The following is a 19296-nucleotide window of genomic DNA, read 5'->3' as shown; positions in this document are numbered from 1 at the left end:
ATTAAGGCACTGACGTCAAGAAAAATGTATATTAAGAATGTTGTTGTAAATTCATGTCCATTACTGATGAAAATGTCAAGCTTTCTCTGTGCTAATGAAGTGTTATGCTATATTTCTATGTTGTTTTGGTACGTTAAATTGATTTGCTATAGAGTTATGACACCCTTAGGGGTCTCATGATCATGGCTGTAGACACATGGTTCACTCTTTCTGCTGGAATCTTTTCTTCACACCACATTTCTTATATGCTGTCTTCCATAGAAAATATTTATTCAAGTGGATTCATTCAAAACTTAATGGTTTTAATTCTTGCTAATTTAATAGGAACTGAAACATTATCTAAGTATGAGATTATCAAAACGTTGCACTATTTTCATTTATGGTCATACTTTTGGTTTTGTGGTACAGGTGTGAACTTGCTGGAACGTAAATGCAAGTTAAGCTTATATTTGTTTTATGTATTTTGCCCTTTAGTGTATATACAAAGAAATTGTGTAGGCATTTCTTGCTACCATCCTAATATATTGCCATTTGCTTACGTCATATACATAATATATATTGCAGTTCATATTTCATGCATTTCACTGGTCATTTTTGGCCATCTATTGTGATTGGTCTGGTAATAAACGCGTCTCTGAGGGTGTCCCTGTCACTTGTCAGGCAGGAAAACAGCGAATTAGATAACCAGGCAATTTTCTAAAGAGTTGTTTGTCTCATGGAACCACAGGGCTGTGGCAGCCTTTAAGTGTCACAGAAAATACAACAAGGTGTCTTAGAAATGCTGTGATATTCATCTCCATTATTATTATTCTACCATCCCAAGTCAGTTGTTAAGCATTTTGTTAACTCAAAGTGAAAGCTAAGAAATAATTTGAAGTTTTATATCAATTGTTCAGAGTCTAACATAGACGAGTGCTTTTATTACCCAGCAATAGAGATCCGGTCTTATCAATGTATGGTGAAAATCCCATGTGTCTATCTCACAAAATGAAATATTTATAATTCCATCAAATTATTGTGTGTCCTTGCATGTGCCAGCTCATACATTTGAAGTCTCAGAAACATAAAATTGACATTTCATGAGAAATTTGAGAAGGACCCCCTTTCCTGTTTCTATCTGAAGACAATAAAAATTAACATGTTCTTTCCAGTTTTTGTTCTTTAAATCCATCCTGAATGTGAGCGCTGTTCTTGTTTGCAGAACATTGATTGCCACGCTCAGTTGTGTTGTTTTTTAGCTCACCTGTGCACAACGTGCTCATGGTGAGCTTTTGTGATAGCCTTTTGTCCGTCGTCCGTTGTGCGGCGTCAACATTTGACTTGTAATCTCTCTAGAGGCCACATTTATTGTCCAATCTTCATGAAATTTGGTCAGAAGATTGGTCTCAATGATATCTTGCAAGAGTTTGAAAATGATTACGTTTGCTTGAAGAACATGGCTGCCAAGGGGCGGGGCATTTTTCCTTATATGGCTATATATGGCTATAGTAAAATCTTGTTAACACTCTAGAGGCCACATTTATTGTCCGATCCTCATGAAACTTGGTCAGAAGATTCATCCCAATGATATCTTGGACAAGTTAGAAAATGATGTCAGTTGGTTGAAAAACATGGCCGCCAGGGGGCGGGGCATTTTTCCTTTTATGGCTATAGTAAAACCTTGTTAACACTCTAGAGGCCACATTTATTTTTCGATCTTCATGAAACTTGCTCAGATGATTTGTCCCAATGATATCTTGAATGAGTTCAAAAATGGTTACCTTGGCTTGAAAAACATGGTTGCCAAGGGGCGGGGCATTTTTCCTTATATGGCTATATATGGCTATAGTAAAATCTTGTTAACTTTCTAGTTTGCTCAATCTTCGTGAAATTTGGTCAGAACATTGGTTTCCTGTGTAGTAAAGTTTGGTTTTATAATGTCAATATTCTGTGACATTAACTGTATTATGTAATTTTTCATGACACAGAATTTTTATAGTTAACATATCTGTTTTAGTCATTAACACTTATGATAAGCCTTTCAACTAAGAGATAACTGAAAGAAAGACAACATGTACACGATTTTGCAGTATTTATGCAGTATTAATCTCCCTTGTTTAACCTGGTTCAGTAATCTATTTTTATTCTGCTCTGGAATTTGGGAAAATATTGATCATTGATAAATGCACTGTTCTGAGGGAAAATTGACTACTCTGCAATTGATCTCTTCTGAAATAAATAAAATAAGCTGTTTTGGCTGATTTAGACACCTTGAAGCTTTCTTGAAAAGTTAACAGGTCATGAAAAAGGTTGGAATTTTCAAATAATTAAACTCTAAATTATTTTTACACCAGCATCTAGACATTTTGGCATTATTTTCTAAATTATTCTTATTATTTAGATTATTTCTATTTGGCATTTTCTAAATTAGAAAGACTCTATTGTATTTAAATAAATTAAGTAAATTTTTCTTATTTTTACATTTGATTCACTGAAGTTTCCTAATCTCCATAACTATTGCTCTTTAGATTAAATTAGACCTATTTTGTAAACTAGATTTTTGAAGCACTTTCTAGACTAACAGTTACTTATATTTATATCAGTTTTTTTGACAGATTTTGAACTTCTTTTTACATTCATTAAGGTATTTGCTGTATGTTGTTCATTTTTGTAACAATACTTAGATTCTTTAGACTTAGCTTATACCTGTTTCTTAATTTTCTGTCATTGTTCTTCATTTTCCGAGTTCTTGGAATAAATATTAGTTATTTTTGTTAAAGCTGCCTTGGTTTTCACTTATAAATAAATTCTTTGAGTGTATTTAGGCGTCCCTGACTGAACGCCTTTAGTTAATTGACCAGTCGCCAAATTATCGATCGCTCCGCCCACATAGTCACGTGGTCTAGTGATTAGAAAAATCCGACAAGCAGATCGCTATTATAGCGGATTACGTGAGGGAAATTCTATATCTGTAATGATGTATTATGCTCTTTTCTATAAAATAAATTATTAAAGCCGCACACTAAACTAAACTGCTTTGTAAAACGTTAATACAATTATAAAAACTTTAGAGAGAAATGGCGTAATCAAAATAAATGAGTTAACGGCAGACTGACTATCAGAAACGTTTCTTATACATATTATATAGGGAGGTGATGAAAAATCCGTCGTAAAAATGAGCGTTTATTTCATATTGATTTTGAACTTGTATTCAACCGTCTGACAGTGAACCCGGTGGCTATTCATATATAATTTTGAAAATATTTTTATTAAATTCAAATGACATATCCATATCATGATGGGTTTTTTGTTTATTAAAAATGTTTAGATATGTTTTATTGTGTTATTTTTAAAAAGACACCGATTTTTTTTATTTATATATAAATTAAATTTTTATTGTAACCATAATTTAATACAGGCCTGATTTCGTGGTTTCATTAACAGATAGTCTAATATGCATTTTATTACATTTATGTTTAATGCGAACCTGTTACATTTCACTATCAAAATATGAAATGTTGGTATTACGGTGCTGTTCACGAACATTCGAATTGAATACATTTAGCATATTATGCATTTGCTTATTTATAACAAGATGGCCCTTATATGTTAATTGCAATTTTCACATTTCTCCAGTGACAATGTATGTTGTATTAGAAATGTTGTTGTTGTAATATAAGCCGTACATTTTACACTTGAAGTCGCTTTAAGCTGGCTAAGCCGCGTTGAAATCACCTTTTTGTTGTTTTTACTTTAGTTAAAACAATATTTAAGTTAACAATTTATAATGATTTTCCTTGTTTATGATCCACAGAAAATAAATATATAATTGGAAATCATTTAAGTAATTAAATAGTTATCTTTTCTTGTGTACAGTACCTAACAATGCCTTAATGTTCCTTCATTCTGAGATCCACGCAACATACTGTTATTTATTAATCATCGACAATTACGCTGAGATTAATAAGCACGTGTGGCAATTATTATGTTGCCCAAACTGCTTAAAAATATTGTGCATCAAACGGTATAACACGTTTTATAGAACACACACCTGGTGTGGTTAAACTATTTATTGTGTTTGTTTTCTCATTACTCGTTCATATGTTCAAGAAAAAAAGATAAAATAATAACCTTTTATAAAGTATGTATAGCACCTACAATTTTGAATAATGATCGAACAGTAATGATCATGCATTTGATATAAAATCTGTGTAAACTCTTAAAAATTACGTTCATTCCATATGTACAACACGCTTTGTTTGTCGGACAAAATGGCGGCCAGATAAGCGTTGCTGAGGGGTGTGTGAAAAATCTATATCTGATTGGCTGATCGACAAAATGTGGGCGGAGTTGGCGACTGGTCAATTGAATTACAACCAGTCAGTATAGTCATCCTGACCGGAAATAAGAATTCGTCAAATAAATATTTCCGCATGACATAAGTGCTCACAAAGTTACATAACTTGTAACCGTCCTGTGACCGGTTCATTTGCGTTAGCGAAGGAGACCGCACTACCACACCTGGATAGGACAGTTGAGTTTGATAAATGGTTTGGATCTGTAAAAAAAACATGGCCGCCAGGGGGGGTCTTTTTCCTTATATTTATATAGTAAAAAAGCTTGTGAACACTCTAGAAGTCGCATGTTTTGCCTAATCATCATTAAATTTTGTCAAAACATTAGTTATCTGGATGTCTCGGACGAGTTTGAAAATGGTCGTGATCAGTGAAAAAACAATTTGGCCGCCAGGGAGTGGGGCAGTTTTCTTTATATGTATAATAGTGACAACATGTGAACAGTCTAGAAGACACATTTTTTTCCCAGTCTTCATGAAATTTGGACATATCTTGGAAGAGTTAAAAAATGGTTCAGTTCTGTTAAAAAAACATGGCTGCCAAGGGGCCATTTGTTGTTCATTCTTCATGATACTTGGTTAGAACATTTGTTTCATTGCTATCTTGGCTGCAAATAACAGGTCATTTCTTTTTATCTCATGTGAGAGACTTTAGGCCTTTCAGGCCCTCTTGTTTTAAGTGTTAAATAATTAAACATTAATAATTAAACATAATAAATAAAAAATAATAATTTTTTATGTAATATCTGTAAAGTAAACAAAAACTTTGGTCTAGACACTGCAATTATACATGTATATATTATTTTTAGAACATTGGCATTGTAGCACAGTTACTGCATGTTAGCAAAGTTTGTTATTTTAAACCTGAAACAAGTTCATTCACTTGATTATAATTTATACTGATTTCTATTGAGAACCTCTAAATATACTATATTTCCGCACACTCCAAAATTAATAAAATATTTTTTAGAGTGTAAATCAGGTATCTTCCAACAATGTCATTAACAAATACAATAGTATGTCACTCAATCTATGAAAGCATCGGCCTTTTATAAGCTTGTATTTCATTATAGAAGTCGGTTACTATTGATATTACTCTGAATTCTTTCTAGTACTTATACTTAAGAAAAGTGGTCTCAGGAGGAAATATAAAGGCAGGAAAAACAAAATGATGCACAAACCAAACATTTTGATATCAGTAAGGGTTGTTTAAGCAGTACCATTGAATCATACCTGGCAGAGAGATATTGGCGATGACAAGGTTACAATCTACTATCAAACCCAGAGCTTGTAAAACAGAAGCTCAGATGAAATGTTGGAATGAGCATGAAAAATGGTCTTAACCCCTGCGAAACGTTTTAGAACTGTTCTATAAAATTTCTAGTATTGCACTGGAACAAATGACTAGAAGTGTTCTGGAATCATCCTTAAAATGTTGTAGAATGATTAAAGAACAGTTGTTGAACATTAAATGAGAATAATTTCTAGAACAATTGTTCTAAAACAGTTCTGAAGGTTTGTTCTAGAACAATTCTTGAATCATCGTTTTATAACTTTTCCAGAATTGTTCCTGTATAAATTTCCAGAACTGTTTAAGAACAATTGTTCTAGATTTTTTTCTCATTTAACGTTCAACAACTGTTCCTTAATAATTCTACAACATTTTCAGTATGGTTACAGAACAGTTCCAGTCGGTGTCCTAGAACTGTTCAAGGACATTTTCAGAACTGTTCTAGAATGTTTGTTCCAGACTTATCTGAAGCAAACCTTCGGAACTGTTGTAAACATTGTTCGAAGTGTACTATTCATCAGTATTAACCTAATTACCTTACATTATTAAATACAGTTTATATAAGAAAATATATAAACTCTATTCAACTACAACAATATACTTCAAATAGTTACAGAATTAGAAAATAAGTATAAAAGTGTTGACATCAATATTATGTATATACAATAAGTATAATTAATATATGAAATAACATTTTAAAGGGAGGAAATTCCCCTAAATAGAGGAAGGTAATATGTAGAACAATTGTAGACCTTGGTTATAGACCTGTTCTATATGTGTTCTTATTCCCCATTAGAACTTTTGTAGAAGTTACTAGTTTGAAATTGAAGTCAAATTATCATTGTCTGAATTAGTTTATTGTACGTAGAACAATTGTAGACCTTGGTTCTAGACCTGTTCTATATGTGTTCTTATTCCCCATAAGAACTTTTGTAGAACTTACTGGTTCTTAAAGAGTTCTTAATGTGTTCTAGAACTACATTTTAGAACATGTTTATACCCCCATTACCATTGGTAATGGGGGCTAGCTATATAGGAGTCACTTAGTCGGTCGGTCTGTCGGTCTGTCTCGAAATTTCATCTGATCTTCACCAAACTTGGTCAGAAGTTGTATCTAGATGATGTCTGGGTGAAGTTTGAATATGGGTCATGCCAGGTCAAAAACTAGGTCACGGGGTCACTAAGTGTGTTTTGAACTGAAAGTTTGTCCGGACCATAACTATGTCATTTATCGTTAGATTTTAAAATGACTTGGTACATTTGTTCACCATCATGGGATGGTGTGTCGTGTGAAAAAGTACGTCAATATCTCAAAGGTCAAGGTCACACTTGGAGTTCAAAGGTCAAATGCTTGTCCGGGCCATTACTTTGTCATTTATTGTAAGATTTTAAAATCATATGGCAAATTTGTTCACCATCATTGGACGGTGTGTCGCGCGAAAGAATTAAGTCGATATCTCTAAGGTCAAGGTCACACTTTGAGTTCAGCGATCATAAATGAGCTTGTCCAGGCCATATGACTATGTCATTCATTGTAAGATTTTAAAGTGATATGGCACATTTGTTCACCATCATTGGACGGTGTGTTGCGCGAAAGAATTACGTCGATATCTCCAAGGTCAAGGTTACACTTTAAGTTCAAAGGTCAAAAATGGCCATAAATTAGCTTGTCTGGGCCATAACTATGTTGTTCATTGTGAGAATTTAAAATTATTTGGCACATTTGTTCACCATCATTGGACGGTGTGTTGCGCGAAAGAATTACGTTGATATCTCCAAGGTCAAGGTCACACTTTGAGTTCAAAGGTCAAAAATGACCATAAATGAGCTTGTCCGGGCCATAACTATGTTATTTGTGAGATTTAAAAATCATTTGGCACATATGTTCACCATCATGGGACGGTGTGTCGCGCGAAAGAATTACTTCGATATCTCCAAGGTCAAGGTCACACTTTGAGTTCAAAGGTCAAAAATGGCCATCAATGAGCTTTTCCAGGCCATAACTATTTCGTTCATTGTGAGATTTTAAAATCATTTGGCACATTCGTTCACCATCTTTGGACAGTGTGTCGCGCGAAAGAATTATGTCGATATCTCCAAGGTCAAGGTCACGCTTTGAGTTCAAAGGTCAAAAATGGCCATAAATGAGCTTGTCCGGGCCATAACTATGTCGATTATTGTAAAATTTTAAAATCATTTGGCTCTTTTGTTCACCATCATTGGACGTTGTGTTGTGCAAAAAAAATTACATGGATATCTCCAAGGTCAAGGTAACACTTTTAGTTCAAAGGTCAAAAATGGCAATAAATGATCTTGTTTGGGCCAAAACTATGTCATTAATTGTGAGATGTTAAAATGACTCTGTACATTAATTTTGTTCACAGTCATTGGACGGCGTGTCATGTGAAAGAATTCAAGAGTTCAAAGATCAAAATGGCTATAAATGATAATGGCATAAAAATTCTTTAAAATTCCCATTAATTAGATTCTCTTGTTTTGTGAAGACAGCATGCAAAATAGTCTGTGTAAATGCAGCATGTGGGGGTATACGTCACGTCTGTGACAAAGCTCTAGGTAGAAATGTCTTGAACTTATTTTGTCCTTGAAATGTTCTAAAAATGTTCTTGAATATTATTGGAACAGTTTAAGAATTAAACCATGTTCCACAAATGTTCTGGATTTATTCTAGAAAACTGATCTGGAACAATTCCAGAACATATGTTCTAGAACACAAATATGGAACGTTCTAGAACTGTTCTTGATGTTCTAGAACAGTTCCAGAACCACTCCAATTTCTAGAACAAATTTTCGCAGGGGAACTTATAAAACACTTTTCTAAGACATTACTGTTGTAATATGATTATCATGGATTTATTTAGCACACAATACACCTGGAAACATCAGGAGTTTTGTTAATCTCCTGCACATTAAGGCCTTGACGTCAAGGAACTGTATGTTAAAAATATTGTTTTGAATGCATGTCAATACATTAGTAAAGATAATGTCAAGCTTTCCCCATCTTTATGAATTTTATGCTATATTTCTGTGTCGTTTTGGTAGTTGGGATCATATGCTATAGAGTTATAATATTATATGCTATAGAGTTAGAACAGTGACTTTAAATGGTCTCATTGTGGCTGTATTTATGTGTTAACCACATTTTCTGCTCATGGTGGCTGTATTTATGTGTTAAACACTTTCTGCTGGAGTCTTGCATTTAATACATTTCTTGTATAATACAGTTTTCCCTTGGAAAAAATTATCCCAGGAGTCATTCAAAACTTATTGGTTATAATTGTTGCAAATTAAAAAGGGACTGAAAATAATCCAAATAACTGATTATTAGTCCCCTACCGGTTTCACCGGAGGGGACTTATGGTTTGTGCTCTGTGTGTCCATCAGTCTGTCACACTTTTCTGGATCCTGCGATAACTTTCAAAGTTCTAAATATTTTTTCATGAAACTTAGAACGTGAATAGATGTCAATATGGACATTATGCACGTCATTTCATTTTGTTCCTATGTCTAAAATTCTGGTTGCTATGGCAACAAATAGACTAGAAATACTGTTGAAAATAGTGGTTTTCTGGATCCTGCTATAACTTTAAAAGTTCTTAATATTTTTTCATGAAACTTGGAACAAGGATAAATTGCAATATGGACATTATGCACGTCATTTCGTTTTGTTCCTATGTCAAACATTTTGGTTGCTATGGCAACAAATAGACTAGAACTACTGCTGAAAATGGTGGTTTTCTGGATCCTGCGATTACTTTAAAAGTTTTAAATATTTTTTCATGAAACTTGGAACATGGATAGATGGCAATATCGACATTATGCACGTCATTTCATTTTGTTCCTTTGTCTAAAATTGTGGTTGCTATGGCAACAAATAAAAAATATATTCTGACAATGGTGGAATTTCTGACAATGGTGGAGCCGGTAGGGACTTTTATTGCTTGGCAATAGTCTTGTTTAAATGTTGCATTATTGTCACTTTTGGTCATACTTCTCGTTTTCTGGTACAGGTATGAACTTCCTCGAAAGTAAATGCAAGTTTAGCTGATATTTGTTTATGTATTTTGTCCTCGAGTGTATATACAAAGAAATTGTTTTGGCATTTCTTGTTACCATCCTAATGTATTGCCATTTGCCTACGGTCATATACATAACATTTATTGCAGTTCATATTTCATGCAGTCCCCTGGTCATTTGTTGGCCAGTCCATCAGTGGTCTGGTAATAAACGCTTCACTCCAGGCATCCCTGTCACTTGTGAGGCAGGAAAACAGCAAATTAGATTTCTGAGCAATTTTGTATAGAGTTGTTTGTCTCCTGAAACCACCGTGCTGTCACAGCCATTGAGGGTCGCAGGAAAACAAGGTGTCTGTGAAATACTGTGATATTCATCTCCATTATTTATCCTCTACCATCAACCCATATTGTTATCTTGTATGTAAAATCTAACAAATAATTTTGTTATGAAGATAAATCTTTCATTAAAATGATGTTAAAACAAAGAGGCTGTTTTGAGGATAGGCTGTCTGAAGCAAGGCATTGAAAATATTTTAAAATGTCTGTCTGTCCGTCCGTCCGAAAACTTTAACATTGGCCATAACTTTTGCAATATTGAAGATAGCAACTTGATATTTGGCATGCATGTGTATCTCATGGAGCTGCACATTTTGAGTGGTGAAAGGTCAAGGTCATCCAAGGGAAGTAACAAACTTTAAAGGGAGATAATTTCTATTTTAATTCAAAGCGGCACAGTAGGGGGCATTGTGTTTCTGACAAACACATCTCTTGTTTTGAGTATATTTACCATTCTATATTTTCTTGTATGAACAGCACATACTAAAGATGGGTCAGATATGCAAAATATTAACAAATTACATCACCAGTGAAGTTATAAAAAGCTACATTAAGTAGAGTATTGTATTTTGATGTTTACTCTTGCCATTGATTTAAACTTGAAATTGTACGTTCTCAATTATTATTTAAAACTCAGAATATAACACTGAATGTGAAATATCTAGAAAAATTTGAATATATTTTGTATTATATCTTTTTTTGAGAGTTACACATTTTTGTCAATATATATTAAAGAGGGTTATACTCGAATCGTCATGGACGTCAGTCCATCTTTCTGTGCGTCTGTCTGTCTGTCTTTCAATAAACCAAAACTTATGTCCCAAGGCATTCTCCTTCAATGTTCAGTATACAACATTCAAACTTGCAGGCATTGTTTCTCATGAATGAAATTGTTTCAGCATGTTTTTTCATCCTTCTTTACAAATTACAAATTATATGCTTCTTTTTTTAACTTCAGCTTCACCATTTGTTTATGTTTATATATAAATTTATCTTAAACTGAAAGAAATTTCAACTTAAATATTAGGTAAATTTCATTGGATGAAAGTGCACTGCACAACAACTGTTACTCTTGCTCCACTATGTTAAGAGTAATTACCTTTTGCTAATTTGTGTTCTTATTTTTTTTCCAGAGCATATCTACATGTAGAAAACTAAAAGAGGTACCAACTTGAAGTTTTTGAGTCATTTTCTGAGAAAACTTAGCATAATGCATGTGTGTAAATTGTCGTCCCAGATTAGCCTGTGCAGTCTGCACAGGCTAATCAGGGAAGATGATTTCCGCTTTTTGGACATTTTTCATTTAAATGATGAAGTCTCTTCTTAGCAAAAATCCAATTTAGGCGGAAAGTGTCGTCCCTGATTAGCCTGTGTGAACTGCACAGGCTCATCTGGGACGACACTTTCCACACGTGCATTATGCCCAGTTTTCTCAGAACGCAACTCACATGTGGTAGTAGAGCATAGTTTGTAAGTACAAGAGGTATAAACTTCAACTAAATATGCAGGAAGGTCTCAATGAGAGGAAGTGCAGTAAAAAAGGAACCATAACTCCTGCTGTCATTATTTCATAATTTTAATAAATAAAGTAAGCTGTGACTGCTTTGTGGAGACTGTCACTTGATGTTGTGCATATTAATTCTAAATAATTATTACAATTTGCAATAATGATCATATTGTATGACCTTATTTAGTTTCATTACAATGTCTCATGTTTAAATGTGCACATTTAGTAGATAAAAATAAATGCCTTGGTAATGTAAAGATTTATTGAATATCACAAATGTTTGCTCTCAATCTAACATTGAGAAGAGTTGTATGTAAGTGGAGGTCACATCATTTCCTGAAGTAAAAGACATTGTGCAATACAATGGCCATACCAGTCCCTGAAAATTGTATCATTTGAATAATCAATTGATTTTGAAAAGAAAACAGGCAATATTGACCTCCTCCCACAGTCTCCCCAGAAGTGTTGCAAAGTGTTGTGTATAATGATGGTAAAGCTCTGTTAAAGCCCTGTATCTTGTCATTTTCCCATGTTTGTAATGCTGATAGTCCATTTGATTGGTCCATTGATTATTGGTCCAGTTAACGGTTGTATCCGTACGCCAAGTTTGGCACACTGTGTATCTATAATTATTAACTTGGACTTCCGAGGGCTGTAGACGTTCAGAGAATATTGGAATAATTTGTTAGGATGAGATCACTGGCATTAACAATTCATAGACAAGCCTAGGATGGATTGAACTGCCAAATATGTGTGCGATGCTGTAAAATATGAAAAGGGCTGCTTATAGAGCTATAGCAGATACTCAAGATATACTGTGATTATAGTGGTAAAAGGACAGGGGACAAATTGCATGACTTTTTTCGTGAGGTCTGTGACACATTGTTGTCTTCGTGGAGCCAGATATTTAAGTGAAACCCTTAAATCTGCCAGCCAGCCTTTTCACATCTGAGAGACACTGCAGCTTGGATGTTATAGATTCCCTTTAATTGGCTATTCAGAATTTTGTGGATTATTGATTCTGTATCTGTTACATTCTGGTGGTTATGGTAACACTGGCTTAAACTGAGGGTACTTCAGAGGAACTTTTATAATTTTGTTCTGAAGAGACTGGATTTTGTGATAGGAATTTATACAGGTAGGATCTGGACAATATCCTTTTATAATAATTAAGAGTTTAATACACTAAAATGTCATCATATTTATAGTAAAATGTTAGAGACAAGTGTTGAATCTTTCAATTTAAACCATGTTGAAAGATTGCTCTGAAAAGTTTGCTGTGCACAAGGGTTAAAAGAAGTAATATACAACTGAATTAATTGAATTATTTTGTTCATATAACAACACTAATAGTCTTATTTTGAAAAGTACAATTACAGTGACAATGAAAGACGCTCTGAAATGATTGCTTTGTACAAGGGTTAAAAGAAGTAATTTGAAACTGAATTAATTGAATTATTTTGTTCCTAAAACTACACTTACAGTCTTATTTGGAAAAGTACAGTGACAAATATAATTAAAAAACATACTCAGTCAAAGTGTAAGCAATGTACACTGCAACGCCGATATATCGCGGTTGGTGGGGTCCAAAGATCGCGAGCGCGATATATCCGGCGCGCGATATAACTTGAGAAATGTCTAACTTAATTATATTGCGGTGAACTTGTCAAATTTCTCTAATGTTTTCATTTTATATACAGTGCTGCTACATATTTGTATTGTAATAATTGCAAACCAATTCTACAATAAACGTTTTCATTTCTTCATAAGTATCTGTGTATTTATCATAAAACCAAAATGTAAATTATGTTTTTTATTTTCATGTACGATCTCTGCGAATCAGCAAAAATAAAAAATTCTTGCCGTGAAAAACGTATAAAATATTTTGTGCATAGGTTCGAATTTGCCCTTAGCGTAACGGTAACGATACAGCGTGTTTTAATTATATTTTATTAAGGGGAAATGTCAATTCCACATAATTCGCGAGATACCGCGGTTCTTTTGTTGAAATTTACAACGAAACTTTTAACGGAAATTAAAATATCGCAATGTTGTACCGGCTACACAATTTTTATTTACAAATAAATACACCCACGCCAATTTTCGCGCGCTTTTTATCAGGACAAAGAAATTCATGACCAGAACCGAAATTTAACGATTTATATACCAGTATACTGCCATTATTACCTTTGCAATGACACTAATTGAATATTTCCTAAGTGTTAAAAACAACCCCAGCCTTGTGTAAACAACATTGTCACTAATTGACAGTTTTTCACGCTTCACTGCGTACCATAGTAAGCCGCGAAATATTGTGTGTTAATACTAGCTAGAACCGGTTTTTTGCTTAAGTAAGCGAATTCTCAGATTAAAACATGTCATTTAGTGATCATGCTCGTCGGATTTTTGGGAGCCATAGCCAAAGCGCGATATATTGGACAGCGCGATATAACGGTCCGCGATATATCGGCGTTGCAGTGTATATGTGCAATATTGAAAAAAAATATTATTCATGACATGTAGGAAATTATTACCCATGACATGTGGTAGAGTAAACACCATGACATTAAAAAACGTAAAAACCATAACCTGTAATAAAGTAAAAACCATGACATGAAGTAAAGTAAAAACCATGACATGTAGTTAAGTAAAAACCATGCAATGGTACTTTGTATAAACAATGACATGTAGTAAAGTACATTTGTACAAAAAATGACATGTAGTAGAGAAAAAAACATGGCATGGTACAGTATAAACAATGATATACTTTAAATATTAAGCACGACATGAAGTAAATTTTAAACATTTACTTGTAGTAAAGTATAAACCATGACATGTAGTAAAGGCCCTGAATAAAACTGAACATATTTCAGTCTTTGTTTTGATCTTAGTTATTACTTGGCATAAAGTAGAGAAGTTGGTAAGACCACATCCTGTTCCATTTCTATCTGAAATAGAAGTATAATATTTGTGGAAGGTATTTATTTTGAGAAGCTAAGACCTGAAATGTTTTAATGTACGATTTTGGATGTCATTTTGGATGTCGGGTCAGTCAAACCAGGGACAAATCAGGAGCAGATGTCAGGTATCTCAAACTCTGCTGGCAACTTGAATTTAGTAATAGTAGAAAGAGAGAATTTAACCTAAGGACAAGATGCATTATTTCATTTAGAAGGAGAAAATATTAATAATGTTATGTTTAACAATATTTTTTCTGACAAAACGCTACAATAAAATATGACAAGAAAATATTACTCAGTGTAATTTGTTCAAGATTTCCTTCTGTACTAAAACAAAACATGTGTAAAAAAAACAACAATGGAAAAGCAGTAATAATTTAGATTTTGAAATTCTTGCATCTACTTGATTTATTTTGTCAAGAAAGAAGACCTCGTTGCAAAAAATACAGGGTTAAAAGTTTGAAAAACCTGAAACAATTTGCTTGGAACCCCACTTAGGGCCCCCTGATAGATTCAGGCCTTATTCTGGAGATTTTACAAGGATACATGAAATCACATTCTGAGGCATTTAGCAATGACAAATCTTTATAATAACACTTGCTTTGCAAGTTCATTTTTATGTAGGAAAGTGAATATATTTGTATTTATAATAAATTGTGTCAACAACAATTTTAATCAACATATATGAGGCAATACATTGAATGTCCATGATCGTTAATTCACATACATGTAAATACATAATACATAATAAAATGGTGATTTTTTCTGTAAGATTAGTGCAGCGTCAAACAAACAATGAATGTGCCTAGGTATATTTAAATTCAATGGTTTGAAGTGTCAGGATTAATACATTAGTTTTGTGTGCTTTGTTGGAAGCATAGGCTTTAAAGGGGCCTTTTCACAGATTTTGGCATTTTTTAACTTATTCATTAAATGCTTTATATCGATAAATGTAAACATTGGATCGTAAAAGCTCCAGTAAAAAATCAAGAATAAAATTAAAAAAAGGAAAAGAACATTGCCCGGACCAGGTTTCGAACCAGTGACCCCTGGAGTCCTGCCAGAGTCCTGAAGTAAAAACGCTTTAGCCTACTGAGCTATTCCGCCGAGTACATATACTTGAAGTATTTTATACCTTATATAAACAATCTTCGTAGTTTCACAAAATTTAACGGCAAAAACAGAACTCTCCAAATTATTCAATCGTTTCGCGTTGCAACGCTTTATAATTTTTAGGTTTTAAAATCGTCAAAAAATGCATATAATGGCAATATTAGACCATGGTAAATGTTCAGTATTACTGTTTCCTCACAAATATCATAACTAAAACGAAAATTTGCGAATCTGAAACAACTTTTTTCAATTTTGTCAATTTACCAAAGCGTGAAAAGATCTCTTTAATTAAAGGGACCGTCAACAACAAACAACAGAAAAAGTAAAGTTCTAAAATACCGTATTTTTTTTACAATTACTAGTTTATATTGATTAAAATATTACGACTGGTATATAACATTACTTGAAAAAAGTTCATCAAGGAAAGCTGCTTTCTGTCTGAAGCAATAAAGCGACAAATTTCTCGCCGACAAAGTTGGCTTCCTTTGTCTAGCAATCAACATGCTGAACCAATTGTGTGTTTGTTTCTCAATGGCAATCCTCCAATTTAATAATAGCAGGTGCATAGCTCCGCCTTCGAATCTTTTGTAGAGAACGGAGGTGGAGTTTAACAGTTAATTGAGCTAGTGTTTTACGCAAGTTGAGTTCCGATTTGCCAAAATTACTCTGCCCTAAGCATTGAAACGACAAGTACATTTATCAATTGTTTTCCGAGATGTACCGATTTGTTCCGATTTACAAACTTTCTGTACAGTTCCTAAATATGGCGAACGTGTTTACAAAATTCCTAAACACATATATCGTAAATAATGGCAGGGTTTTATTGGATTATTTATACTAATTATCAAATTGCAAGGTAATTCTATTTTTATCTACTACAATATCGGGTTTGTTTAATATAATTAACATGTTAAACAATATAGTTGCGTCACAGACTCGGAAATAAATTTTGATGCGGTCGACATTTTACTGACGCTGATTTTCCTATTGTCTGTAATTTTTACCCGAAATAAATTTTGAGAAGTGCCCATAAAAGGACTGGTACATCATGTGTCACATTGAAAAATATCCCGATCTTTGCAATATATGTGAACCAATCGTTGATTGTACTTACTTGATTTTATTCGCAACCGTACTCAAACCGAATCGTTTTTTTTTTTCGTTTCGATTTTTTCAGTGCGGTCGGGAATGAAATATATAAAAAAAGACAATTTTCCGTTTTTATTTTTTTTCCCATTTTCCAAAAATTACGGTTTGCGGTTTTGTAAACCAAGAAATATAAAAGTCGTGGCCTTATTGCTTGATAAGAATTTATGTTGCTTGGCCAAGTTTGGTCACCCCTACTCCCCAGATACAAACATCCAAAATTACCATTCAAATTAACTGATTCCATTTTATTTCAAGATTGTCGAAAATATCATTAAGAATTGTGATTTATAATGCAGTATGTTTACCATCATGCTAGGTACAAAATAGATCTAAATAACCAGTATTTTCATCACCGGTTGAATGCTAAAATTAACCAGTTATGTAATCTTTAATGTAATCGGTTTCCGTTACATGTCAATTTGACCATAAAACAGCTTGTACCCATTGTAGCTTGATCATGAAGTATTATATTTAAAATTATCTTCCACAAGTGTTCACCATGTGGAGATGTGTGTCAAAAGTAACAACTGTCTCACTAGCTTGAAGGTGAAGGTCACCTCTCAAGGTAAATTACATTATTTGGCCACTAAAAAGATGTATGCACATCATTTATCATGCAATTTTAATCTCTGTAAAAAAAAATCCCTGTGTAGACTGCACCTAAGGTGTAACAATCCTGGCTTAAAGGTTAAGGTTACAATGAGAGATTAAAGGTCAGGTCCCTGCTGTGACGTCATGACTGTTTTCATGAAATTATAAAATAATACAATTCACTATGTCATGGAGACAGTGTGTCACGTGTAAAACACAGGTGAAAAGCCCCAAGGTCAATGTCACACTAACAATTTAAAGTTTCTATTTAAACTTTATGCAGCTTTTTAGTCTGAAACTTCTTCATTCAGCGTGCAATATTTTGTATAACATACCTCCAGAATTCACAATGGGCAGATGGCTGCTATCACCAGCATTACTTGTCTCCTAGCATTTATGTCTAATGTGGGCATAATGCAAGGTGTCTGGACTGGAACTGCTTCATTCTTTCTGCTTTTGCAAAATTCTTTAAAGGGGCCTTTTCACAGATTTTGGCATTTTTTAACTTATTCATTAAATGCTTTATATTCATAAATGTAAACATTGGATCGTAAAAGCTCCAGTAAAAAATCAAGAATAAAATTTAAAAAAGGAAAAGAACATTGCCCGGAGCAGGTTTCGAACCAGTGACCCCTGGAGTCCTGCCAGAGTCCTGAAGTAAAAACGCTTTAACCTACTGAGCTATTCAGCCGAGTACACATTTTTGACGTATTTTATACCTTATATAAGCAATCTTCGTAGTTGCACAAAATTTAACGGCAAAAACAGAACTCTCCAAATTATTCAATCGTTTCGCGTTGCAACGCTTTATAATTTTTAGGTTTTAAAATCGTCAAAAGATGCATATAATGGCTATATTAGAGCATGGTAAATGTTCAGTATTACTGTTTCCTCACAAATATCATAACTAAAACGAAAATGTGCGAATCTGAAACAACTTTTTTCAATTTTGTCAATTTATCAAAGCGTGAAAAGATCCCTTTAAAAGATTTACCACAAATGTTCACCATTTGGAGAAGGCATGTCATGTGCAAGTCCAATGGCCTTTGGCAAAGGTCAAAGTCATTCTTGCAGCTTGTTTAGAAATAATAAGCATTATTGACAGTGGACTTAACATGTTGCAGACAGGTATCTAGCCAGTCAGGCCTTAATAGTGTTCCAATCACTCGACAGGTCTTCAACAAATGTTTGTCTATATAATTCGACACATTAATTTAATTGATTTATTAAAAGTATTGTGTTTGTGTTAATAATTTCAAGAGAGATGTTTTCAAGTCAAAAGGTTTGTTTAAGACCATGACAATTAATTCTTTGGATTCAAGTATGATTGTAGAGTAACAAACATTCTTGATTCAATCCAGCCACCCTTGGTTTGTTTTTCCCTGACAGATCGGTTGATAGGCTGGAGTTGTTCAAATAAATATGGCTGATTGAAGGTATGATTAAGAGGCTTCCAAGTCATAGCTAAATTACTCAGAATGGGGTTATTTTGTTGCTCCTTCTTTAAATAAACCTTTGGTTCATTAAATAATTACACTGATGTTGTTGTATTTTCAAACAAAAAAAGTAACTTTTAACTACTTTGTATACCGTTATTTCAGTATACATATATCATACTCATTGTAATATTGTTCTATACATACAAGCATGTTGAGTCTGAATTCCTATCGCTAACCTAAAAACTGATGAATAACTGGAAAAAAGTTTGAAACATCAACATTAATATTTTCTTGTTTTCGTAGCATTGGTTCTTGATATATAAATATGTCAACTTGATTGGTAGAAATTTGAAAAGCATCAAAGTTATTTATGCTTTTTATGTCCCCTACTATAGTAGTGGGGGACATATTGTTTTTGCCCTGTCTGTTGGTCTGTTGGTCTGTTTGCGCCAACTTTATCATTTTGCAATAATTTTTGCTATATTGAAGATAGCAACTTCATATTTGGCATGCATGTGTATCTCATGAAGCTGCACATTTTGA

The 19296-nt window shown here is 33.4% G+C and overlaps 1 long non-coding RNA gene across 1 annotated transcript in view; it reads left to right on the top strand.

Moving 5' to 3' along the window:
- The window catches only part of LOC127879823 (uncharacterized), a 108671-nt gene that overhangs the window by 62714 nt on the left and 26661 nt on the right, over nt 1–19296 (top strand). The window lies entirely within an intron of this gene.

Source organism: Dreissena polymorpha, chromosome 4 (genome assembly GCF_020536995.1).
Source record: "Dreissena polymorpha isolate Duluth1 chromosome 4, UMN_Dpol_1.0, whole genome shotgun sequence".
NCBI classification, from domain to species: Eukaryota; Metazoa; Mollusca; class Bivalvia; order Myida; family Dreissenidae; genus Dreissena; species Dreissena polymorpha.
This window is presented reverse-complemented; position numbering and strand designations above follow the sequence as displayed.